This window comes from Macaca fascicularis, chromosome 2 (assembly GCF_037993035.2).
Source record: "Macaca fascicularis isolate 582-1 chromosome 2, T2T-MFA8v1.1".
Lineage (NCBI taxonomy): Eukaryota > Metazoa > Chordata > Mammalia > Primates > Cercopithecidae > Macaca > Macaca fascicularis.
Genome location: NC_088376.1, coordinates 162,945,632 through 162,973,099, shown reverse-complemented (window position 1 = coordinate 162,973,099; position 27,468 = coordinate 162,945,632). Strand labels below are relative to the sequence as shown.

General features: G+C 39.0%; 1 protein-coding gene across 6 annotated transcripts in view; it reads right to left on the bottom strand.

The window, feature by feature from the left end:
* The window catches only part of GPR156 (G protein-coupled receptor 156), a 132,892-nt gene that overhangs the window by 40,749 nt on the left and 64,675 nt on the right, over nt 1-27,468 (bottom strand). The window contains exon 1 of one of the 6 annotated variants that reach the window (XM_015446386.4): nt 11,035-11,168. The exons of the other annotated variants lie outside the window; for them this stretch is intronic. The gene's annotated coding sequence lies outside the window, so the exon portion shown is untranslated. Of the gene's footprint in view, nt 1-11,034; nt 11,169-27,468 lie in introns of those variants that run through there. 6 annotated transcript variants of the gene reach the window in all.

The following is a 27,468-nucleotide window of genomic DNA, read 5'->3' as shown; positions in this document are numbered from 1 at the left end:
CATGGTGTTTAATCGCCAGACAGGGACCATGTTGGGACAGCAAATCCAGATGATGTCCTGACTCCTGGTTTCCTTCAGTGTTCTTTCACTTCCCACTAGTAGACCCAACTGCCTGGGTTTTCATCATACTGACTAATGAAGACCCAGGGTCTTCCTGCCCTGGTTTCTAACGTCCTGTGGTAGTGCTGGTAGGTCAAGAATTTTTACCTGCCTTCTTGACTGAGGATCCACAAAGCCCCCATTTATAGCCGGCAGTGTCAACAAGAGGAGACAGAGAGGAAGTCATATATCCCCTGGGGGGCACAGAGCCTGCAGAGCCTCCTGCTGGGTTTTGCCTGCCCCTTTAGATTCTGACTGCTGGCTTGGATCTTGGACCTTGGCACAATTTCCATGATGCCTCTTGGATTTATCTACTGACTGAACTCCAGACTGAATTCTTGCTACAATTAGCTTTGGGTTCTTGGTTTCTGTCGTCTAGTGTTTCCACTGGCTCCGGCAATGGCCTGGAAGTGTCTGTGCCAGGCTGTGGCAGGAGTTGTAGAGTCTGCCCATGTAATGTGATGTAAAAAGAACAACTAACAGACAATGTGTATGTGTTTAAGCATCTTTTATGGATTACTACTGAGGTAACAGTGTAGTGGAAAGAGCTTGGGCTTTGCCATCAGACTGCCTGGGTTTACTGTGTTGTTTATGGATGTTGGAGATTTGCCTAACTACTCTGAAGCAGTTTCCTCATCTGAAAATGGGGAAAATAGTAATTATCCTGCTGTATTTAAAGTGCAAAGCACACAGAAGACACGTAATAGAAAGTAGCAACTATTAATTTTAATTTAAATTGTATTTACATATATAGGGACTGACTGAGGGCTGATATAATTTATGAGTTGGAAGCATTGAAGGATCCTGAAGAAACTTTCATCAAAAATTACATTATGGTCAGAATCATCTGAGTTATTATTGTTACTTCTTAGAAAATTGGTAATGGCATAGAATAGTATTAAAAAGAGTAGCCAACAGTGATTATCTATGTGCTAGGTGGTTGCTAAGTGCTTTACATAGACAATCTAATGTAATCAGCTGTCAGAGATAAGTAGTATCATTACCCCTGTTTTTAAATAGAGAAACAGGGTATATAGCAAAGTTCAATAGAACAATCAAGCCACTGGATTTGAGGCTGGGTTTGATTCCAGAGCCTGAGTTCTTACGCCACCTAATCTTTCACTATTTGCACACGTAACCTTTTGTGACCATTGTTAAGGAGGAACCCTTTTCCCCTTCTCTCCGTTTTCCCTATTGAGAAAATGGAGGCCTATTGAGGAGAGATTCTAGCCCCCTTCCCCATGTGGGAAGCTGATGAGAAGGAAGCTTTCATTTCCCTTTCCACCTTAATATTAGTTACTCCCCAAGCCAGGAGTGACCAGTTTGAGAGGCCTGGCCTGTGCTCTACCAAATGTTCTTCAAGGCAGGAATCTCCACTTCCCTTTACCCCTTTCCCACCTCCACCAGGCAATGAGCTCTCCACTTCCTGGGTCCTGTTTTAGCATTATGTCAAGCAGCGCTTTCTAATTTAGCTTTCATCAGAAATCCCTGTGCTTTATTTTTCTCAAAAACTTTTCAGTTTGAAATTATTTAAGACTCACAAGAGGTTGTAAAAACAGTACAGAGAGCTCCTGTGTATCCTTAGCCCAGCTTTCCCCAATAACATCGTACATAACCAGAGTTCATGATCAAAATCAGGAAATTGACATTAGTGCAATACTATTATAAAAACTACAGACTCTATTGAAATTTCATCCATTTTTATGTGCACTCTGTGTGTGTGTGTGTAGTCCTATGAAATTTATCACCTATATAGATTTCTATGAAATTCACATGAAACCACCGTCATAATCAGGATAGTGAACTGTTCTATCACACATACACACTTACAAACACAACTCTCTCATGCTATCCTTCATAGTGACACACTTCCCCAACCTAACTCCTAGCAACCACTAATCCATTCTCCGTCACTATAAATTTGTCTTTTGAGAACGTTGTATAGAACTGGACTCTTACAGTGTGTAAGCCTGTGAGACTGACATTTGTCATGCAGCATATGCCCTTGAGCTCCATCCAAGTTGTTGCATGTATCAATACTTTGTCCCATGTTTATTGCTAGCTAGTATTCCATTGTAAGATGCCCCACTGTTTATCCATTCACCTGTTGAAGGATATTTGGGTTTCCAGTTTTTTCCTCCCAGCTTTATTAAGGTATAATTGACAAATATTGCATATTTATGGTATACAACATGGTATTTTGATATTTGTATACATTGTGATATAATTAAAATTATTAAATTAATTTAATCAACATCCATCACTGCACATACTTATCTTTTTTTAAGACATACTCTCTTGGAATTCTTCAAGTATACAATACGTTATTACTAACTATAGACACTATGTTGTATAGCTCTCCACAACTTATTCATCCTACCTGGAACTTTGTGCCCTTTGATCTGACCAACATCTCTCTATTTCTGTCAACCACCTCCATCCCAATCTGTGACAACCACCATTCTACTCTTTACTTCTATGAGTTCAACTTTTTTAGATTCCATATATAAGTAAGATCATGTAGTATTTGTTTTTCTATGTCTTGCTTATTTCACTTAGCATAATGTCTTCCAGGTTCATCCATGTTTTTACAAATGCCAGGATTTCTTTGAGACTGAATAGTACTCAACTGTGTGTGTGTATGTGCACATACATATATCTCACATTTTCTTTATCCATTCATTCGTAAATGAACACTTAGGTTGGTTCCATATCTTGGCTATTGGGAATAATGTTGCAGTGAATATGGGAGTGCAGGTATCTCTTTCATACACTGATTTCATTTCCCTTAGATATACACCCAGAAGTAGAATTGCTTGATTACATGACAGTTCTATTTTTAATTTTTTAAGGAACCTCCATACTGTTTTCCATAATAGTTGTACTAATTTACATTCTCATAAATAGTGTACAGGGTCTCCTTTTCTCCATATCCTCCCCAACACTTGTTATCTCTCATCTTTTTCATAATAGCCATTCTAACAGGTATGAGCTAATAACTCATGGTTTTAATTTGCATTTCTTGATGATCAGTGATGTGAGCATTTTTTTCATATACCTGCTGGACATCTGTATGTTTTCTTTTGAGAAGTGTCTATTCAGGTCCTTTGTCCACTTTTTATTGGATTATTTGTTTTCTTGCTATTGATTTGAGTTCTTTATATTCTTTGAATATTTACCCCTTATCAGATGTATGGTTTGCAAATATTTTCTCCCATTCTGTAGGTTGTCTCTTCACTCTGTTTATTGTTTCCATTGCTGTGCAAAAACCTTTTAGTTTAATCCCATTTGTTTATTTTTTATTTTGTTGCATGCGCTTTTGGGGCCATAACCAAAAAATCATTGCCCAGACCAATGGCAGGAGCTTTTCTCCTATGTTTTCTTCTGATAGTTTTTACAGTATCAGGTCATACATTTAAGCTTTTAATCCATTTTTGAGTTGATTTTTTGTATATGGTATACCATTATACCATATACAATTGGTCCAGTGTCCAATTTCTTTTTTTCTTTTTTTTTTTTTTTGAGACAGGGTCTCGCTCTGTTGCCTAGGCTGGAGTGCAGTGGCGTGATCTCAGCTCACTGCAACCTCTGCCTCCCAGGTTCAAGTGATTCTCCTGCTTCAGCCTCCTGAGTAGCTGGGATTACAGGCGCATGCCACCACACCTGGCTAATTTTTGTATTTTTAATACAGACAGGGTTTCACCATGTTGGCCAGGCTGGTCTCGAACTCTTGACCTCAAATGATCGGCCCAACTTGGCCTTCCAAAGTGCTGGGGTTACAGGTGTAATTTCATTCTTTTGCATGTTCATATACAGTTGTCCCAACACCATTTATTGAAGAGGCTGTCCTTTATCTTTTGTGTTGTCTTGGTACTTTTGTCAAAAATCAACTGACTGTAAGTGCATGGATTTATTTTTGGGCTCTCTATTCTGTTCCATTGATTTGTCTGTTTTTATGCCAGCATCTTGCTGTTTGGATTACTATAGCTTTTTAGTAGATTTTGTAATTAGATAGGCTAGGGTGATACCTCCAGCTTTGTTCTTATTGGTGAAGATTGTTTTGGCTATTAGGGTCTTTTGTGGTTCCATAAGAATTTTAGGTTTTTTTTCATATTTCTGTGAATTTTGGTATTTTGGTAGGATTGCATTGCATTTGTAGATTGCTTTGGTAGTATGGCTATTTTAACAATATACATTTTTTCAATCCACGAATATGGATATCTTTCCATTGATTTGTGCCTTCCTCATTTATTTCATCAGTGTTTTACAGTTTTCAGTGTACAGGTCTTTCAACTTTCAGGTAAAATTTTTTCCCAAGTTTTCATTTTTTGATGCTATTATAAATGGAATTGTTTTCTTGATTTCTTTTTTGATTGTTAATGCTTCCAGTTTTTGACTATTACAAACAAAGCTGCTAAAAACATTTGCATACAGCTTTTTGTGTGAACATATATAGTTACTTCTCTAGGGTAAATACATAGGAGTGCGACTGCTGAATCACACAGTGAAGGAATAATTTTATAAGAAACTTCTAAAGTGTTTTCCAGAGTAGGTATATCAGCAGTGTATGAGAGATTCAGCTTCTCTGCATCCTTGCTGACATTTGCTTTATTTGTTTTTTGTTGTTTTTTAAAAAACTTTTATTTTAAGTTCAGGGGTACAAGTGTAGATTTGTTACATAGGTAAATTAGTATCATTGGAGTTTGCTGTACAGATTATTTTATCACCCAGGTATTAAGCCTAGTACCCATTGGTTATTACCTTGATGACATTGGTTATTGTCAGTGTGTAAGCTTTTGGTTTGTGTGACGTATATCAACCTTTAAGTGTAGATGCCTTGGACACCATTTGATCTTAGCCCTCTCTGTTTACTCTAGCTAGACTGAAGCCTGGAGGGAAGGGGGTATATTTTAGTATGCTGAATTCTTATCAAGCACTTGTTATGTGCCAGATACTATGGCAGGTGTCAGAAAACAAAACCATTGTATTTGACTTTGAGGACTCACAACTTAGCAGACCAGATAAATAAGTGAATAAGTAAACATGGTTATTAAATAATGCAGTAAGTAATACAGGTATGTGTAAAGTGCTATGGCTATTGATAAAAAAAAAAATTGTTCCCTAGAACAATGGTTCTTAAATTTTAGAATGCATCAGAATCACCTCATGAGCCTGTTAAAATTCACATTGCTGGTCCTCATCACACACAGTTTTGGATGAAACAGAGTCTGAAGTGGGGCCCCAGGAAGTTGTATTCAAACAAGTTCCCAGGTGATACTGCTGCTGCTGGCCCAGGACCCACATTTTGAGATAGAAATTTGTCTTAAAGGATAGATAGGAGTTTGTCAGGTGAAAAATGAGGAGTTGTGAAACAAGGAAGAGCATGAACAAAGGCATGGTGAGGAATGTGCATGGTGTGCTCAAGGAATGGCCATTCTCATACATGACCAGAGCACAACTTAATCTCAAGGGGAAAAGTGGAAATTTTATGTTGGGGCCAGACTACAAAAGACCTTAAATACTTACCTAAGGAGTTATGTAGGCAGTAGAAGTCTGTGTTTTAAAACTAGGTTGTGTTCGGGAAAAAAAAATACTGGCAAGAGATCAGTAGCTGAAAAAGTGGGCAAGATGTGTTAGGAGACTATTGGAATAGTCCAGATGAAAAACAAATGAAGACTATGGTTGGGCAATGGAGACAGACAATAGGAGACAGATTTGAAAGACATTTCAGAGGTTAAACATCTAAAACCTGGTAACTAGCTGGATGTGTAGGGAGACAAAGGAATCCAGAATGAGAATGGGTGGATGTAGTGCTATTAACCACGACAGGAGTTACACAGAGGAAGAGTAAGATTGCTGGTAAGATATTAATCTGGTTTTGGTTACTGGATCAGAATCAACTATGGAACATCTCTATGACTATATCAACCATGAAGTTAGAAAATGGGATGAGAAGCAGCACTAGGAGATGTCACAGAAGAGGTTAAAACAAGGTGAAGGATATAGTATAAGAAGTGAATCGAGACTGGAACCCAGAGTGTTATCAAAATTAAATAGGTAAGGCTTGTCTGAATGCAGTAGTGTTTACAATTAATTGATCACAACCAGTTACAGATTTCTTTGTTCCTTTTCCATTCCCACTGCTTCACTTGACTAGCCTTAACAAAAAAAATACCTAAGTAATTCTGGAGCCAGTGAAGGTAGCTGGTAAAAAGCGGAGAGATAAAACCAGGACATTCACGTATAATAAAAGTTAAGAAAAGAAGTTTCAGAAAGGAAAAACAGAAGAGACAGTTAATGGTTTATGTATCTAAAGGCTAAAAAGAATTTAGTCTAAAAAAAGATCTGTTGATTTAATGACTTTAGCAATGAGCCAGATTTAATGACCTTTCAATGGAGTTAGAAGAATGGGTTGAAGAATGAATTGGAAATGAGAAAGTGAGGTGACTAGGGTAGACTATACACTTAGGAGCCTTGGTGGTAATAGGAGCATGAGGACAAGGGCAGTGGCTTTAGGGAGAGGCAAGACGAGAAAAATTTCTTCTGGAGGCCTTCAGAAATCTCAAGATAAACACCAAGAGTTTCCAGTGATTACTCAGTTCCACCTACCTGACTTGAAATATGCAGAACACAGGAAACTATTTAATTAACTATTACTGATCCATTCATAGTAGGCAATTTGAACGTGCTATCACTCTGGTATCTTTCTCAATACATTCAGAGGCATATAATTAGTTTGGTCTATTGTCTTTTGGTACCTCAGCACTCCCTGTGCCCCCTTATTCTCAGCAAAAGATCCCACTGTTATTCTAGCTTCTTCCTTTTAACAGATTTTAAATAATCCCTTTATGTGTTTTGGACTCTCTTCAAAAGTGTTTCTCAAAGTCTTTTTTCCTATTTTGTACCTAACCTAATACACTCTGTGGGCTCCCTGCTCTCCTTTGGGGAGCTTTTTACATTCTTTGAGAGATGTCATTTTCCCTCCACAATATAACCACTGTGACTGTCACATTTTTATGTGACTGGATTTTTAAAAATTCTCAGATACTCTTTTCCTATGCTTCCAATAAAGTCTCTTAAAATAGCCTCCAATCTTTTTATGCCTTTCAAAAGCCTGCTTTTCCATTTTCTACTAATAATACTCATTTTTTTCACTTTCCTTAATGAACATTGAATAATTGACATAAATTATCTGGGCTTAAAGATTTAATTGTCATGATCACTCACATTTACTGGCTCTCCCATGGTTACCTCATGAAACCAACTCCTGCTCACTAGGCAAGAACCACAGCCAGGACATTTTCTCTAGCAATAGGTGGTTTGAAACTTTCTGTTATAGGAAAGTTCATCAATCTTTATTAAAAATCTCGACTCTATCTTTTGACCTGGTTAGGTATTTTACAATTCACATTTGAGTCAATTCTCCCATCTTTAATACTTGGCATAATTTATAAATTATCAAATCTTTAACATTTTTATGTTGGTATCATCAGCTTAGTCATGTAGTCTGTAGCAACGGCCCTCAAACATTAGAATCAACTGGAGATTTGTTTTTAAAACTGTTGCCTGGGTCCTACACCATTTAACTGGCCTAGGCTAAAGCCTGCGCATCAGGATTTTAGGAAACTTTAATGTGAACCAAGTTTGAGAACTATTGATTTAAGAGCATTTCTTCTCCTTCTCATCCTCCTCTTTTTCCTCCTCCTCCTCCTTCTTTCTCCTCCTCTTTCTCTCCTTCTCCTCCTCCTCCTTCTCTCCTTCTCCTCCTCCTCCTTCTCTCCTTCTCCTTCTCCTCCTCCTCCTTCTTCTTCCTCCTCCTCTTCCTTCTCCTCCCTCCTACCCCCCCCTTCTTCTTCTTCCTCTTTCTCCATTTTTTTTTTTTCAGAGATGGGGCTCACTCTGTTACCCAGGCTGGAGAGCAGTGACATAATCATAGCTCACTGAAACATCAAACTCCTGGCCTCAAGCAATCCTCCCACCTCAGCTTCTTGAGTAGCTGCAACTATAGGCCAATTGATTTAAGTATATTTCCAAGACAATATTTATTTATTTATTATTTTTCTGAGACAGAGTCTCACTTTGTCACCCAGGCTGGAGTGCAGTGGCACCATGTTGGCTCACTGAAACCTCCGCCTCCTGGGTTCAAGTGATTCTCCTGCTTCAGCCTCCAGAGTAGCTGGGATTACAGGCATGTGCCGCCAATACCCAGCTAATGTTTGTATTTTCAGTAGATATGGGGTTTCACTATGTTAGCCAGGCTAGTCTCAAACTCCGGACCTCAGGTGATCTGCCTGCCTCGGCCTCCCAAAGTGCTGGGATTACAGGCGTGAGCCATGGCACCCGGCCCCAAGACAATGTACTTTTTTTAAATGTCAAATGATTTGAATAGACAGTTCTCCAGGGAAGATAAACAAATGGATAATAAGCACATAAAAAGATACTCAGCATCATTGGTCATAAGAGAAATATGACTAGAAACCACAATGAGATACCCACTAGGATGGCTAGAATTAAAAAGGCAGATAATAAAACAAGTGTTAGTGATGATGTAGGGAAACTGGAACCCTCATACATTGTTAGTGGGATTGTGAAATGGTATAGTCACTTTGAAAAACAGTTCTACACTTATGTTAAACACAAAGTCACCATATAACCCAGGAACTCCACTCCTAGGTATATACCCAGATAAGTAAAAACATATATTCATGAAAAAACTTGCACACAAATGTTCACAGCACTATATTATTCATAAAAGCCTCAAAGTGGAAACAACAGATAGCATCAACTGATGAATGGATAAATAAAATGTGGAATATCCTTATAATGGGATGTTCAGCCATAAAAAGGAATGAAGTAATGCTTTATGCTACAACACGGGGAAACCTTATAAACATTATGCTAAGATTATGCTAAATGAGAAAAGCCAGATACAAAGGGCCCCATGTTCAATACTTCCATTTATATGAAATGTCCAGAATAGGCAAATCTATAGAGATAGATAGTAGACTAGTGGTTTCCAGGTGTGGGAGGAAGAGAGCAATGAGGAGAGACTGCTAACAGGTACAAAGTTTTGTTTGCAGGTGATAAAAATGTTCCAGAATTAGATAGTGATGGTGGTTACCCAAGCTTGTGAAAATACTAAAAAGTATTAAATTGCAAACTTTAAAAAGGAGAACTTCATGGTATGTGAAGAATATCTCAAAAGGAAAGCAGAGTAAGTATATTCCTCTTGTTATCTTATGTGTCCAAGGAATTCTTACTCATGGATATTGGAGAAAGACTCCTCTTGCCAATAACATTTCTATTTTACTGTTGTTCATTGTATATCTCATACAAAACTATGAGATTTTCTCTTCTTCTGAGAGTTTAAAGCCCATGTCTCACAAAGTGCCAGAATGAAACATTTGGCTTTAGTGACCTTTGCTCAAGAAGGATATGGGAAAACAAATTCCAGCAAGAAAACTAGAACGGCAGGGTCTCTACTGAATGAAGACAGACCGTTCTGTGGCTTGGAAAGAAGGCTAGTGAGGATGTGATCGAAACCTATCAAATCACAAAGAGATCCCAACCATGGCAAATGAAATCCTAGAATACTTGAAAGAGCAGTTACAATTTAAAGATTCAGATATGCAAATTTAGGACACGAAAAGTAAAGCACCAACTTCACAAAACACATAGTGATTTAAGGATGATCATTATCCTCCAGGAAATAGTTACAGGCAATATAATACAGTTTTAAGAAAATGGTCCCAAAATTGATTATTTGATCAAAATGAGTTACTACTAACTAGGAGTTTTCATTGCTCTTTCTTGGGAGATAGGCCTAACTATTAAGTTGACATTCAGAGGATTAATCTGCCTTCTTATACTAAGGTACTTGGCATTTAGAGACAAAGGTGTTCACAGAATTGAGGCTCGAATGGTGGTGGAAGAGTTTAGACCAGAAGAGTTTAAATTCATGAGTCTGGGTGGACCCATGGGATTAAGACCCATATGTCAGATGTTGGGAACATGAAAGTAATAACAAGCAGTGGTGATTTAGGGACTGAACATGCAAGGATGTCTAAAAGCAGCAGCAGAAGAGAAATTCTGAAGAAGAGAAATACAGAAAGAGTCAATGAAAGAGTGAGCTGTGAGTTACTCTATCAAGCAGCGTCGGGGAGTACAGAATTCTCAGAGCTCCTAGAGAGTGAAGGGTGGTACCAGAAAGGCCCAGGCTAGCCAAGATATCTAAGGCCAAGGTCTTGAATTTGCGGGAGGGGATGGGCCATCAGAAAGGAATAAGCCAACTCTGAATAGGCACTGGCAGCTCTTTAGTCTCTGCCCCAGGGCATGCTGACTGATTTGGGGGGTGGGGCGGAATGAAAATACACAGCCCAGGCCCAGGAAATTTATACTGAATTGTTTGGCAGATTTCCAACATTGAAAGGGATGTGGCTACTTTGATTTCCATCCAGGCCGGTATCAATATCCCCATGGGTTGGATTTGATGAGGTTGCAGGGATATCTATGTAGAGGGGTTGCTTGGAGCCTAGAAAGTGTTAGTTATAGTCTCAAGGTTGTAGTGATGCTTATTATAAAATAAATTTAGCACTAAGTAACCCAGACCACTTATTTTCTTGTGCCTAGAACCAAAGTATGCCCAAATTCTGGCTGATACTTGGCAGTTAATTGGGAGAGGGGGTGGGCAGTTGCAAAAAGAAATACAGAGGTTAGAAAACAATCGGTTCTTTGCAATCCTAAGCTGGATGGCCATGACAATGGTACGAACATTCTCAGCTGGGAAATAATCATTCTGATGTTACAGAAACAATATTACCTGTTTGTTTTCCTTTTCTCTCTTTCCTCTCTTTCTCCTCCTTCTTTTATTTAAAGAACTCAGAGATAGGTACAGATATGCAGGAAAAAACCAGGTTTCTAAAAAATTATACTCACAGATAAGCTTCTCTAATTTGCCAGTTCTTCTGTGCTGAGGCATGCTTTTCAGCAAACAAAACACACTAATAAATCTATCAGGGGCAGAAAGGCAGTGGGGGACAGCTGCAGCAGCACCATCCAGGAGTGACAATGATTAATTCCTACATCTGCTCAGCCAGATAGAAACAAAGGTCACTGTGCATAGATTAGCATCCCGATCACTACCCGCTCCTAATACACACACACACACACACACACACACACACACACACACACACACACACACACAGAGAGAGAATCACCATTTACAATGGCAAAATACAAAATGCCTGAAAAATGTTTACTATCTGGCTAAAAGAAACAAAACATGCAAGCTCTTTAGTGGGATGGTGATGGAAGAAGACACAGAATAGGATCAGGCACTGATTACTGTCAGATAACTGTCTAATCTTGTTAGCATCCAAATTGAGTGAAATTTGGATGCTCAGCTACATTTACAACAGCAAAGGAAACAGGAAATTTAAGATCAAATCCTGATGCAGTAATTTGATCAAAGTAAGAAAGGCTATTATAGTGAAACAGTTGGATACATGTGAATGTCTGGTGTATCAGTGTGCTCGGGCTGCCATAACAAAACACCACAGGCTGGGTGGCTAAAACAACAGAAATTTATTTTCTCACAGTTCTGGAGGCAAAAAAATCCAAGATCCAGGTTTTATCAAGGGCTGATTTCTGGCGAGGTCTCTTCCTGGTTTGTAGAAAGCTGTCCTTTTGCTGTGTCCTTACATAGCCTCTTTGTGCATGCCGGGAGAGCAAACGTCAATGTCTCTTCCTCTTATAGGGACACCAGCCCTACTGAATTAGGGCCCCACCATTACGACCTTTTTCTTTTCTTTTCTTTCTTTTTTTTTTTTTTTACATTTTAGGCAAATTTAATATTCTTTTTTGACAAAATTATAGTAAAGGGGGAGACCACCCCTCATATTGTCTTACACCCAATTTCTGCCTCCAAAGAAAGAAAAAGTAAAAACTAAAAGGCAGAAATGAAATCCACAAGCAGACAGCCCGGCGCCACACCTTGGGCCTGGTAGTTAAAGATCGACCCCTGACCTAATTGGCTATGTTATCTATAGATTACAGACATTGTATAGAAATGCACTGTGAAAATCCCTATCCTGTTTTGTTCCGATCTAATTACCAGTGCATGCAGCCCCCAGTTACGTACCCCCTGCTTGCTCAATTGATCACGACCCTCTTATGCGCACCCCCTTAGAGTTGTGAGCCCTTAAAAGGGACAGGAATTGCTCAGAGATCTTGGCTCTTGAGACAGGAGTCTTACCGATGCCCCTGGCCAAATAAACCCCTTCCTTCTTTAACTTGGTGTCTGAGGAGTTTTGTCTGTGGCTCATCTTGCTACATTTCTTGGTTCCCTGACTGGGAAGAGAGGTGATTGGTGGATGGTTGAGGCAGCGCCTTAGGTGGCTTAAGCCTGCCCTGTGAAACATCCCTGCGGGGGACTCCAACTAGCCTGAGCGAGGCGGATCCTAAGAGCGCTCCCAGGTAGGCATTTGCCCCAGTGGGACACCTCGCCACAGCAGTGTGTGGCAAGCCCCAGTCGAGGATCAATGCAGTGGCCGAACACTGGGAAAGAACGGGCACTTGGAGTCTGGACATCTAAAACTCGGTAAGACTAGTCTTTGAAACTTGCCTACTCCGTTTGAGTGGAAGCATGGCCTGATCACCCATGGCATGCCTTTGTTGGCACTTTGGTTTTGGTTTTGGTTTTGACTTGGTTTGAATTGCTTGACAGGACTGGTCTTGGGAACTTGCCCACTCCTTTTGAGTGGAAGCGTGGCCGGATCACCCACGGCATGCCTTTATCGGCACTTTGGTTTTGGTTTTGACTTGGTTTGAACTGCTTGACAGGATTGGTCTTGGGAACTTGCCTACTCCATTTGAGTGGAAGCATGGCCTGATCACCCATGGTGTGCCTGTACCAGCACTTTGGTTTTTGTTTTGACTTGACTTGGATCACTTGATACTTTGGTTTTGGTTTTGACCTGGCTAGGATTTCTGGATACTCTGATTTTGGTTTTGATTTTGGTTTGGTGCAAACTGCAAAAGTGTGTTTCCCCTTTTTTACCCATTCTTTGTTTTGTGGTGTGCCTGTGGTATGAGCATGGTGTTTTGTCTCAAAGAAGCATAGTTCAGGCACAAATAAGCCCACCCCACTAGGAACTATGTTGAAAAATTTCAAAAAAGAATTTAAGGGAGACTATGGAGTACTATGACACTAGGAAAACTTAAAACTTTGTGTAAGATAGACTGGCCAACATTAGAGGTAGGTTGGCCATTAGAAGGAAGCCTGGGCAGGTCCCTTGTTTCAAAGGTATGGCACAAAGTAACCTGTAAGCCAGGGAACCCAGACCAGTTCCCGTACATAGACACTTGGTTACAGCTGGTTTTAGACCCCTCACCCCCAACACACAGTGGTTGAGAGAACAGCAGCATAAGTGGCTGACAAGGGCAAGGAAAGACCAGCAGAAAGAGATAAAGGAAAGAGACAGCGAGGAAAAGAGGCAAAGAGAGAGAGGAAGAGACAGATAACGAGAGAGAGAGAGAGAGAGAGAGAGAGAGAGGCAGAGAGAGAGAGGAAGAGACAGAGGCAAAAGGAAAGTCAAAGAGAGACAGACAAAATCAAAGAGAGAAAGAAAGAGAGAAAGAGAGAGATATACAAGTAGTTAAGAAAAAAAAAGTATACCCTATTCCTTTAAAAGCCAAGGTAAACTTAAAACCTATAACTGATAATTGAAGGTATTCTCCATAATCCTATAACGCTCCAATACCACTTTGTTGTCAGTGTAAACAAGGGTGTATCCCGAAAGCACTGAGGCCTTCCTATCAAAAATCCTTAACCCAGTAACCGGCGGATGGCCCAAATGCATTCAATCTGTAGCGGCAACTGCTTTGCTAACAACAACAACAACAACAAAAAGTAAAAAATAATAACTTCTAGAGGAAACCTCATTGTGAGCACACCTTACCAGTTCAGAAGTATCCTAAGGAAAAAAAAGAGTGGGGGGCGGAATTTATATAAAAAGAGTATTATATGGTAAATTCTTGTCCTGAAATAAATTAACTGGTTGTTTAAAGAAATAAATATTTGTAATAAGTCAGAAAGTTGAGGCATGTTGAAGAATTGTCTGCAAAAGTCATGAAAGAGAAAAATGTTATAAAAAAGAATTTATGCAAAAAATGTAAAAATAACTAGGCCTCCCGAAGGTAAAACTACTGAGAAGAAAAAAAAAAGTTTATGTGCAAGGTATATAAGAAAAGTAAAATATACCTTTGGTAAAAGGATTATAAGGAAGCATAAGAATGTACATTTTTACCTACATTAGAAAGTTAAAAAAATTATTGTTTTGAAGGTTTAAGAAAGTTTTAAAACATTAATTCTAAAGAAAATTCTGTGTGTAAACATATTAGCTAGTTAAAGAAGTATCATCCAGTTTTTCTGTGAACTGGACATTAAAGTAAAAAGCATAACAGGTTTTTCTTAAAGCACCAACCTGCTCTTTAGCAAAAATTATAAAAGGATAAAAAGAATCTATAAAATCTTACCTTATGGTCAAACCTAAAAAATTAAATAAATATTTCTACAAGGTTTTATTAAAATTAGGTTTAACATCAATAACACACTAATATAAAGATAAAATTTAGCTTATCTGGTATAAAAATCATACGAGAAGCACTATTAAATGTAAAATGATATTTGACTTTCTTTGGTTTAAAAACTAATAAAAATAGGTGCTAAAGGAAATTTCTCAGTAAAAAGGCACTAAGGACTATAAAGTCCACTGCCAAGGTCCCCACATTTAAAACAAAAGGTCAATTTCTTAAAAATTACATACTTGGTTTATCTTCTACTTTCCTTTCTTGCAAAAAAACCTAAAAGTCTTTTAGCACATGTACCACCCCTAGAATTTCTGGTAAACCAGCACCAGCCTGAAGATCACGTTCTCAGTGGAAAGAAGAAAAACTCGAGCCAGCCTGGGAAGGACCCTACCTTGTGCTGCTAACTACCGAGACTGCTGTTCGTACAGCAAAAAAAAGGATGGACTCATCACACCCGAGTCAAGAAAGTGCCACCCCCTCCAGCGTCGTGGGCTCTGTCCCAGGGGACAACCCTACCAAACTGAAGCTAAGAAAAATTTAACTCTTTCATATATTCTATTACTTTCTTCTTTCCTCGTTCTATTGATGACTATCTAGTTATTAACATAACCAAGTCAATTTCTCCTCAAACTATTGCATTTAATGCTTGTCTTGTTATACCCTGTAGAGACTTGCCAAGTCAAAGACAACTTTCTACTTCAGAAAAGTACTTCTGTCCCTCCTGACTCTCCTCAGACTGGGCATTAGTAAACTAGGACCATTTAATCCGGGGAGATTTCGATAAAGACCCCAGTGCTAACCAGGAGTGTTGCCCCCTGATGTACAGCTTTCATGCCATAGTTGGTCCAACATTCTGTGGACCACTAACGAGCAAGGATGGACCGCCCCAACCAGTTTTTGTAATTTCCTAAAACCATACATTCATTTTACTAGAGGATCATAGAAGTTAAAGACTTAAAACAAACTTCAGCAATTAAGATAGGATACCAAGATGCAAATGCCTGGTTAAAATGGATCAAATATTCCATCTGCACGTTAAACAAAAGCAATTGTTATGCATGTGCACATGGCAGGCCAGAAGCCCAGATTGTCCCCTTTCCACTAAGGTGGTCCTCCAGTCGACCAGGTGTGGGCTGCATGGTAGCTCTTTTCCAGGATTCTACAGCCTGGAGTAATAAGTCATGCCAAGCTCTCTGCTATATCCCAAAGTCCGGCACCCTGTGGGTCAGTCCCCGAGGGCCATCCAGCCTCCGTCTCCCAACACTAAGTTCACTTTGTGTCTCTCACGACAGGTAGGAAACCTAGCGTTTCTTGGAGACCTGAAAGGATGCAGTGAGCTAAGAATTTTCAAGAGCTTATCAATCAGTCAGCCCTTGTTCTTCCCCAAGCAGACGTGTGGTGGTATTGTGGTGGACCTTTACTGGGCACTCTGCCGAATAACTGGAGTGGCATTTGTACTTTAGTCCAATTGGCTATCCCTTTCACCCTGGCATTTCATCAACCAGAAGGAAAAAAATAAGACATCGTAAAGCGAGAGAAGCCCCTTATGAGTCTTTCGACGCTCATGTCTATTTAGACGCAATTGGAGTCCCATGAGGAATACCAGATCAATTTAAAGCTTGAAATCAAATGGCTGCAGGATTTGAGTCAATATTTTTGTGGGAGACAGTTAATAAAAATGTAGATTAGATAAACTACATCTATTACAACCAACAGCAACGATCCTTTCATGAGTTAAAAGAAAAACTCAGGTCAGCCCCAGCACTGAGGCTACCTGACCTGACAAAACTCCTTACACTCCATGTGTCAGAAAGAGAAAAAATGGCAGTTGGAGTTTTAACCCAGACTGTGGGGCCCTGGCCAAGGCCAGTGGCCTGTCTCTCAAAACAACTAGACAGGGTTTCCAAAGGCTGGCTTCCAGGTCTAAGGGCCCTAGCAGCAATGGCCCTGTTAGCACAAGAAACAGATAAACTAACCCTTTGGCAAACCCTGAATATAAAGCCCCCCCATGCTGTGGTAACTTTAATGACTACCAAAGGACATCATTGGTTAACAAATGCTAGATTAACCAAGTACCAAAGCTTGCTGTTTGAAAATCCCCACATAACCACTGAAGTCTGTAACACCCTAAACCCCACCACTTTGCTCCCACTATCAGAGAGCCCAGTTGAACATAACTGTGTAGAGGTGTTGGACTCAGTTTATTCTAGCAGACCCAACCTCCGAGACCATCCTTAAACATCAGTAGACTGTGAGCGGTACATGGATGGGAGCATCTTTGCCAACCCCAGCAAAGTGACTCTGAAGACGACGACAAGCCCTGCTCCAGTCACACCCAGAAGCTGACTGGTCCACACACGCCCGAAGCATGAGGAAACTCATCACAGGACTCATTTTCCTTAAAATTTGGACTTTTACAGTAAGAACGTCAACTGACCTTCCTCAGATTGAGGACTGTTCCCAGTATATACATCAAGTCACTGAGGTAGGACAAAAGGTTGCTATGGTCTTATTATTTTATGGTTATTATAAGTGTACTGGAACTCTAAAAAGAACTTGTTTGTATAATGTTATTCTATACAAGGTATGTAGCCCAGAAAATGACCAACCTGATGTGTGTTATGACCCATCTGAGCCTCCCATGAACACATTTTTTAAAATAAGATTAAGGACTGAGGACTGGTGAGGGCTTATAAACGATATGAGTAAAGTGTTAGCCAAAACAGAAGAAAAAGGGGTGCTCAAACAAATCACCTTAAAATTTGATGCCTGTGCTGTCATTAATAGTAATAAGTTGGGAATAAGGTGTGGTTCTCTTAATTAGAAAAGGGGCTATATGGCAGAAAGTAAGTACATCTGTCATAAATTAGGACTGTGTGGAAATAAATGTAAATACTGGTCTTGTGTCATTTAGGCCACTTGGATTAAAAAAAAAAAATGAAAAGGATCCAGTCCACCTTCAGAAAGGAAAAAATGGCCCTTCCTGTACTAAGGGACAATGTAACTCCTTAGAGCTAGTAATAACCAATCCCCTTGATCCTCGCTGGAAAAAAGAGGAGCGTGTGACCTTAGGAATTGATGGGGCTAGACTGGATCCTTGAGTAAATATCTTGCTTCAAGGAGAAGTTTACAAACGCTCTCCTGAGTCAGTGTTTCAAACTTTCTATGACAAACTAAATGTGTCAGTACCAGAAATTCCAGGAAAAAGAAGAAATTGTTTTTGCAATTAGCCGAGCATGTAGCCCAGTCTCTCAGTGTCACTTCATGTTATGTATGTGGAGGAACTGTAATAGGAGATCAATGTCCATGGGAAGCCCAAGAATTAGTACCTACAGACCCAGTTCCTGATGAATTCCTGGCCCAAAAGAATCACCCTGATCACTTCTAGGTCCTAAAAGCCTCAATCATTAGATAATACTGTATAGCAAAAGTGGAGAAGGACTTCACCCTTCCTGTAGGAAGACTACATGGTGGAGTTCAAACCACACAGAGAAAAATCCATTCCGTAAATTTCCAAAGTTGTAGATCATTTAGACCCACCCAGAATCCCATCGGGACTGGATGGCCCCCACTGGGCTATACTGGATATGTGGACATAGAGCCTACACTAAGCTGCCTGACCAGCAGACAAGTAGTTGTGTTACTGGCACTATTAAACCATCTTTCTTCCTACTGCCCAGAAAAACACGCAAACTCCTGGGCTTCCCTGCCTATGCTTCCCGCGAAAAGAGAAGCATAGCTATAGGAAATTGAGAAAATTATAAATGGCCCCCTGAGAGAATCATACAATATTATAGGCCTGCTACTTAGGCATGAGACGGCTCGTGGGGATACTGGACTCCCATTTACATGATCAACTGAATCATATGGTTACAAGCTGTCTTAAAAGTAATCACTAACAAAACCGGTAGAGCCTTGACTATTCTGGCCTGGCAAGAAACTCAGATGAGAAATGCTATCTATCAAAATAGATTAGCTCTCGACTACTTGCTAGCAGCTGAAGGAGAGGTCTGTAGGAAATTTAACCTTACTAATTGCTGCCTACACACAGATAATCAAGGGCAAGTAGTTAAAGACATAGAGATATGACAAAACTGGCACATGTGCCCGTGAAAGTGTGGCATGGATTTGATCCTGGGGCCATGTTTAGAAAATGGTTCCCAGTGCTAAGATGATTTAAAACTCTTACAATAAGAGTTATAATAGTAATAAGAACCTGCTTACTGCTCCCTTGTTTGCTACCTGTACTTCTTCAAATGATAAAAAGCTTCATCATTAACTTAATCCACCAAAATGCTTCAGCACAAGTGTACTATATGAATCACTATCAATCTGTCTTGCAAGACATAGGTAGTAAAAATGAAAGTGAGAACTCCCACTATTGAGTGAGAGTCTCAAAGTGGGGGAATAAAGGAGGAGACCACCCCTCATATTGTCTTATGCCCAATTTCTGCCTCCAAAGAAAGAAAAAGTAAAAACTAAAATGCAGAAATGAAATCCACAAGCAGACAGCCCAGTGCCACACCCTGGGCCTGGTAGTTAAAGGTTGACCCCTGACCTAATCGGTTATGTTATCTATAGATTACAGACATTGTATAGAAAAGCACTGTGAAAATCCCTATCCTGTTTTGTTCCGATCTAATTACCGGTGTATGCAGCCCCCAGTTATGTACCTCCTGCTTGCTCAATTGGTCACGACCCTCTCACATGCACCCCCTTAGAGTTGTGAGCCCTTAAAAGGGAAAGGAATTGTTCACTCAGAGAGCTCGGCTCTTGAGACAGGAGTCTTGCTGATGCCCCCCGCTGAATAAACCCCTTCCTTCTTTAACTCGGTGTCTGAAGAGTTTTGTCTGTGGCTCATCCTGCTACAATACGTTTAGGATATAGAAAACAAGAATGCCTTCCTCCCTCCCTTCCTCCTTTCCTTTCCTTCTTCCTTCACCTTCCTCTTTATTGAGAGACAAAAACGTGCCAGGAAGTATTCAAAGAATAGTCCCTGCCCAAAGGATCATATAATCTAAGGACTAAAGCAAATAAGCAATTTCTTTAAAATAAGTTGTCTTAGATGTAAATTGAAGTTGTGTATGTGTCCAAAAGAGGGCCTTAATAGCTCCTTATAGAAAGAAGTCTCTTGATGTAACTTGAGTAACAGTCATCAATATGCCAAAAAGAATTTCTAAGATCATGTAACTGCACCAGTTGAGTGAGAAATGAAATACCACAGGCAGTAATCTTGATCCAGAGTGGTTTAAAAGTTTTCCCATGACATTCAGGATGGACCAAAAAAAAAAAAAAAAAAAAGCTCAGTAACACCATAGCCATCTATGTAGAAAGTTCTTTCAAGGTAGGGTCTGACTTCTGCCTTAAAAAACAAGCTTTTATTTGAAGTTCATGGGTACATGTGCAGGTTTGTTACACAGGTAAACTAACGTCAGGGGGGTTTGTTGTTCAGAATACTTTGTCACCCAGGTTCCAAGCCTAGGACTTAATAGTTATTTTTTCTAATTATCTCCCTCCTCCCATCTTCCACCCTCAGGTAGTGCGCAGTGTGTGTTGTTCCTCTCTCTGTGTCCATGTGTTCTCATCATTTAGTTCCTACTTATAAGTGAGAACATGCAGTATTTGGTTTTCTGTTCCTGTGTTAGTTTGCTAAGGATAATGGCCTCTAGCTTCATCCATGATTAAACAAAAGATATGATCTCATTCTTTTTTAAGGCTGCATAGTATTCCATGGTATATATGTACCACATTTTTTTATCCAATCTGCCATTGATGGGTATTTAGGTTGATTCCATGCCTTTACTATTGTGAATAGCGCTGCAATGTACATTCATGTGCCTGTGTCTTTATGGTAGAATGATTTATATTCTTTTGGGCATACAACCACAAATGGAATTGCTGGGTTGAATGGTAGTTCTGTTTTTAGCTCTTCAAGGAGTTGCCACACTGCTTTCCACAATGGATGAACTAATTTACACTCCACCAACAGTGTATAAGTGTTCATTTTTCTCTGCAACCTTGCCAGCATGTTATTTTTTGACTTTTTAGTAATAGCCATTCCGATTGGTGTGAGATGGTATCTCATTGTGGTTTTGATTTGTATTTCTCTAATGATCAGTGATATTGAGCTTTTTTTCATGTGCCTGTTGGCTGCATGTATGTCTTCTTTTGAAAAACGTCTGTTCATGTTCTTTGACTACTTTCAAACTTTTTAAATTTTTTTCCATTGCTGATGAACAAGTTAACTTTGTCCACTTTCTCATGGGATTGTTAGTTTTTTCTTGTAAATTTGTTTAAGTTTCTTATAGATGTTTTTTTATCAGATGTACAGTTTGCAAATATTTTCTCCAATTCTGTATGTTGTATGACCTAATTTAATTACTTCCCCAAAGACCCTATCTCCAAATACAGACACATTGGGGGCTAGAGCTTCAACATATGAATTTGGGGGGGAACAAATTCATTCCATAATGTCTGGTTGTATGTAAATAAGGTATTTGCAGTTGACTCTTTGTTTTCATGTTCAAGAGTCCACTGAAGATATTGTCACTTCTTATTTATAACTCATACAATTGTAGACCCCTGACAGACTGCCTTCAAAAAAACTATAATCTGGGGCCAGAATATATATATATATACACACACAAACACACATACACACACACACACACACATATATATATTTTTTCTTTTTTTCTTTTCTGTTTTTGCCATGGAGTCTTGCTCTGTTGCCCAGGCTGGAGTGCAGTGGCATGATCTCAGCTCACTGCAAGCTTTGCCTCCTGGGTTCATGCCATTCTCCTGCCTCAGCCTCTGGAGTAGCTGGGACTACAGGCACCTGCCATCATGCCCGCCTAAGTTTTTTTTTTTTTTTTTTTTTTTTTGTATTTTTAGTAGAGACAGGGTTTCACTGTGTTAGCCAGGATGGTCTCAATCTCCTTATCCGCCTGCCTCGGCCTCCCAAAGCCCTGGGATTACAGGCGTGAGCCACCGCGTCTGGCCAGAAAATATATTTTTAAGTGTACAAATTAAAAATGTATAGCTCAGTAAATTGTAACAAAGAAAATGTCATATAGAAAACTATAACCCAAGTCAAGACAGAGAACATTACAATACCTCAAAATTCTACCCCATATTATACTTTTTACTTTTTCCCTTCTCCCTAAGGGAGAACTACTATATTGGCTTTTAATACTATAGCTGAGTTATGCCTGTTTTTCAACTTTATAAGTGGGAATCATAGTGGATGCTACTTTGTGGTTGGCTTTTTTATTTGATGTTGTTTGTGAGATTTATACAGGTTGCTGGGTGTATCTGTAGCTGGTATATAATATCTCATTGTAGGAATATACCACAATTTATTTATTCCTTCTACTTCTGATGAACATTTGGGTGATTACAATAACGCTACTATGAATATTTTTATATACCTCTTGATACAAATATGCATAAATTTCTACAGAGTAGAATTTAGAAATGGATTTGCTGGCTCTCAAAGTATATGTGCTGTTAATCTTAAAAGATATGCCAATTTCTTTTCTAATGTGGTTGTACCAATTTATACTCTCCCAATAAGTAAATGAGAGTTTCATAGTTTAACATCTTTATCTTATTATCTTAAAAAATTTAAAGATAATTTAAAGATAAACATACATACCATTGGTATGTATCTCCTAGTAGTTTTAATTTGCATTTCCCCAGCACATATAACCACGAATCTCCTTTCTGTCCCTATAGATTTGTCTATTTTGGTCATTTCACATAAATGGAATCAAATGTGGTCTTTTGCAACTAGCTTCTTTCACCTAACATAATGTTTTCAAGTTTCATCCATGTCCTAGCATGAGTCAGTATGTCACTTTAATTGCTGAATAATATTTCACTGTATGGATATAACACATTTCACTTATCCATTCAATAGTTGATACATGCTTGGGTTGTTTCCATTTTAGGGATATTATAAACAATGCTGCTATCAACATTCATGTACAAGTTTTTACATGGACATATGTTTTGATTTTCTTGAGTATATACCTAGGAGCTTAATTGCTGAGTCATATGGTAACCCTATATTTAACATTTTGGGAAACTGCCAAACTATTTCGCTAGCTGAGGCACTATTTTACATCCCTAGGAGAAGCAGATGAGGGTTCTAATCTCTCCACAGCCTCACAAACACTTAATTTTTGTATTATAGCCATCTCAGGGGATGCAAAGTGGTATCTCATTGTGATTTTGATTTCCCTTAGGGGTAATGATGTGCCTGTTGGCCATTCATATATCTTTTTTGAGATATTTCTATTCAGATTCTTTGCCTACTTAAAAATTGTTTTGCCTTTTTATTATTGAGTTGTAAGTATTCTTTATGTATCTAGATGTAAGTCCCTTATCAGGTATATTATATAATTTGAAAACATTTTCTTCATTCTGTAGGTTCTTTTCACTTTCTTCATGGTGTATCTGAAGCACAGACTTTTTTTTTTTTTTTTTTTTTTTTTGTTGATACTGAGTCTCACTCTGTTGCCCAGGCTGGAGTGCAGTGGCGAGAACTCACTCACTACAACCTCCGCCTCCCGGGTTCAAGCAATTCTCCTGCCTCAGCCTCCCAAGTAGCTGGGATTACAGGTGCGCACCACAATGCCCAGCTAATTTGTTGTATTTTTAGTAGAGACGGGGTTTCACCATATTGGTCAGGCTAGTCTCAAACTCCTGACCTCGTGATCTGCCTGCCTCGGCCTCCCAAAGTACTGGGATTACAAGCATGAACCAATGTGCCTGGCCAGAAATTTTTAATTTTGATGATATTGAATACATTTTTCTTTTGTTACTTGTGTTTTTGGTGTGATTTACTCATGTCTTTTGGTAAACACAAGTTCTAATTTTTAAAAACTATTTCTAATGGTGCCATAAACAAGTCTTATAAAATTTACTTCTATATTTACTGTAAAACTATTTATCATATCCTTCAATATCAATAATAAATATAAAGCTGTGAGGGAGAATTTTTTTTCAGAAAATAGTATTTAAAAATGTTGTCTCTGCTAAAAAATTGACATGTATCCTTTAAATGTTTCCTTTCTGTCTTTTCAGGAAGCCCAAAGATCATTTTTTAAACTTTTGCTGAAGAAAAATATGCATAAACAAAAATGCATATATATAAATTTCTAATTCACAGAATTTTCAAAAACTGACACACCTGGGCAACGAGCATGCAAGCCAAAACACATCAGAAGTCTTCCTCTTGCTCTATTCTCCCTTTTCTCCATCCACCCAACTTGACTTCTAACATCTTAAATTAGCTTTGCCTGTTATTGTGCATCATGTAAAAAGAGTAACATAGGGTATAATCTCTTTATTTGGTTTCCTTTGCTCAACATTATTTCTTATTTTTGTGAGAGTCATCTATATTGTGGCATGTAGTTGTAGATAGTTTAATTTTTGTTGTGTAGTGTCCAATCATTGAGTATACTGTGATATATTAGACATTATAAATAGATATTATAACTGTTGATGGACATTCAAACAGTTTACAGTTTGAACCTATTACAAATAGTGTTGCTAAGAATATTCTAGTGCATTATTTTGGTGAACATACGTATACAATTTTGCTGGAATTGCTAGGACACAGGGTATGAATATGTTCAAGTTTAGTAGATACTGCTAAACAGTTTTCAAAAGTGATTGTATCAGTGCACACTCCCACACTATGCATGAGAATTCCAGTTGCTCTACATCTTTCTCAACACTTGGTTTTGTTAGTCTTTTTTTAAAATTGCAAACATTCAAGTGAGTATGTAGTGTTATCACACTGTGGCTTTAATTTGCATTTCTCTAATGACTAATGAAGTTGAGCCCTTTTTCATTTGTTTATTAGCTATCTGGATATGTTCTTTTGTGATGTACCTGTTCATATATTTTGCACACTTTTTATTTTTTGAAATTAATTTTTTTTTTATTTTTAGGGATTTAGGGATACAAATGTAGTTCTGTTACATGGATATATCACGCAGTGGTGAAATCTGGGCTTTGAGTGTACCCATCACCTGAATTGTATTTGAAAAGTGGTATTTCATCCCTCACCCACTCCCATCCTCCGACCATTTGGAGTCTCCAGTGTCTATTATGCCCCCATATGTCCATTTATACCCATTGTTTCGCTCCCACTTATCAATCAGAACGTGGTTTTCAATTTTCTGTTTCTGAGTCATTTCACTAAGCATAATGGCTTCCAGTTCCATCCACACTGCTGCAAAAGACGTAACTTCATTTATTTTTATAGGTGTGTAGTATTCCATGGCAAAAATATACCACATTTTAATCCAATCATCTGTTGATAGACACTTAGATGGATTCTATGACTTTACTATTGTGAACAGTGCTGTGATAAACATGAGTGCAAATTTTTAAAACAGTGGATTTTCTATGTTTTTTATATTGATTACCACTTTTTTATTCTGAATAAAGATTCTTTGATGATATATGCATTGTGAATACATTCTCCCAGTCTATGGCTTGTCTTTTTCCTTAGTGATGTCCTTAATGAACAGAAGTTCTCAATTTCTAATGTAGAGCTCTTTTTTTTTTTTTTTTTCAATTTAGACAGGGTCTTTCTCTGTCACCCAGTCTGGACTGCAATGGCATGATCTCAGCTCACTGTGACCTCTGCCTCCCTGGCTCCAGTGATCCTCCCACCTCAGCCTCTAGAGTAGCTGGGACCACAGGCATGCACCACCATGCCTGACTGTATTTTTTTTGTTTTGTTTTGTTTTGTTTTTGAGACGGAGTCTTGCTCTGCCGCCCAGGCTGGAGTGCAGTGGCCGGATCTCAGCTCACTGCAAGCTCCGCCTCCTGGGTTCACGCCATTCTCCTGCCTCAGCCTCCCGAGTAGTTGGGACTACAGGTGCCTGCCACTGCGCCCGGCTAGTTTTTTGTATTTTTTAGTAGAGACGGAGTTTCACCGTGTTAGCCAGGATGGTCTCGATCTCCTGACCTCGTGATCCGCCCGTTTCGGCCTCCCAAAGTGCTGGGATTACAGGCTTGAGCCACCGCGCCCGGCTATTTTTGTATTTTTAACAGAGACAGGGTTTTGCCATGTTGCCCAGGCTTGTCCTGAACAAATGTTGAGCAATTTAACAATATTTTCCCTCATGAATAATACTTGTTGTGTTCTATTTGACATGTTTTCATGTCCCTAGTTCATAAAGATATTCTCTTCTATTAGTTTCCTGAAGTTTTTTTTGTTTTCCATTTTAGTTGTTCACCTGGAAGTAATTTTGTTGAGGCAGGATTCAGGTTGCACTTTTTTCTCCATGTGGATAGCTAACTGACTCTGCACCATTTATTGAAAAACGTCTATATATCCTTGACTCTTTCTGGATTCTCTCTATTCTGTTCTATTGATCTATTTGTCTCTCCTTGCTCCAGTACCATATTTAGTAGGTTTTAATTACTAGCTTTATAGTAAATATTGATATCCAGAAGAAGAAATCCTCTCACATTGTCCTTTTTTTTTTTTTTTTTTTTTTTTTTTTTTTTTTTTTTAGCGTTTCACTCTTATCATCCAGGCTGGAGTGCAATGGCACCATCTTGGCTCACTGCAACCTCTGCCTCCCGGTTCAAGTGATTCTCCTGCCTCAGCCTCCTGAGTAGTTAGGATTACAGGCGCCCACCACCATACCTGGCTAATTTTTGTATTTTTAGTAGAGAGGGGGTTTCACCATGTTGGCCAGGCTGGTCCCGAACTCCTGACCTCATGTGATCCGCCTGCCTCGGCCTCCAAAAGTGCTGGGATTACAGGTGTGAGCCACCACGCCCAGCTTGCCTTTTCTTTCCAACTTATTTTTAGCCCTTTGAATTTCCATATAAATTTGAGATTTAGCTTGTCAAGTTTCACACACACACACGCAAATTGTTGGAATTTCTATTGCATTGAATCTATACATCAATCTGGGGAGAAATGATATTTTTACAATATTAAGTCTTCTGGTCAATGAATATAGAATTTAATTCCTCTCAAAAATGTTTTATGATTTTCTATATTGAGATAATGCATATCTTTTCCTACTGTATTAGCCAGGGTTCAAAAAGAGATATATGGATATATCACAGGCAGTTGAGTTACACAATTTTGGGAGCTGTTTAAGCAGTCTCTGTAAGGTGGTTGTTTCCACACCTGATGCTAGAGCTTGAAGTCTACAAGGCAGGCAGTCAGGAGGGAAAATCAAGAGATTAGAGCATGCTCACACTCCTGCGAACAGACTGAAACCCATGTCAGTTATTGCTGCCTCTGATCTAGGTAATGAGAATATCCTGCAGAAGCTATGGCCCTTTGTCATGGAGCTAATCACACACATCTGGCCCAGGGGTCTGACAAGTTAATGGAGGGTCCAGGGGAAGGTAGAGCAATTGCATGTCCAGCTCTGCTTCACCCCATTAGGTGGATCAGTAGGTTCGCAACAATGTGTGTGCTACAAGATGGCGAGAACTTCCCTTAGCTTTCCAAATCTAGAAAGAATCTCCTTTGTGGTCAGAAAACATACAAGAAAGAGAATTCTAGGAAATGTAGTTTGGCCTAGTCAAGTTGACACACTAGAAAGCCATCACAAATAGAATTTTATATTTTTTATGCTGTTTTAAATGATCTAAAAAATTTGTTTAAATGTTACATAAAATTGGTGCTTATGTATAGACCTTTTATCCAACAACTTTGCTGAACTTAGTCATTATGATATACTCAAGTACACAGTGTGTTCTTTCCAGACATAGTTTCAAATTTTC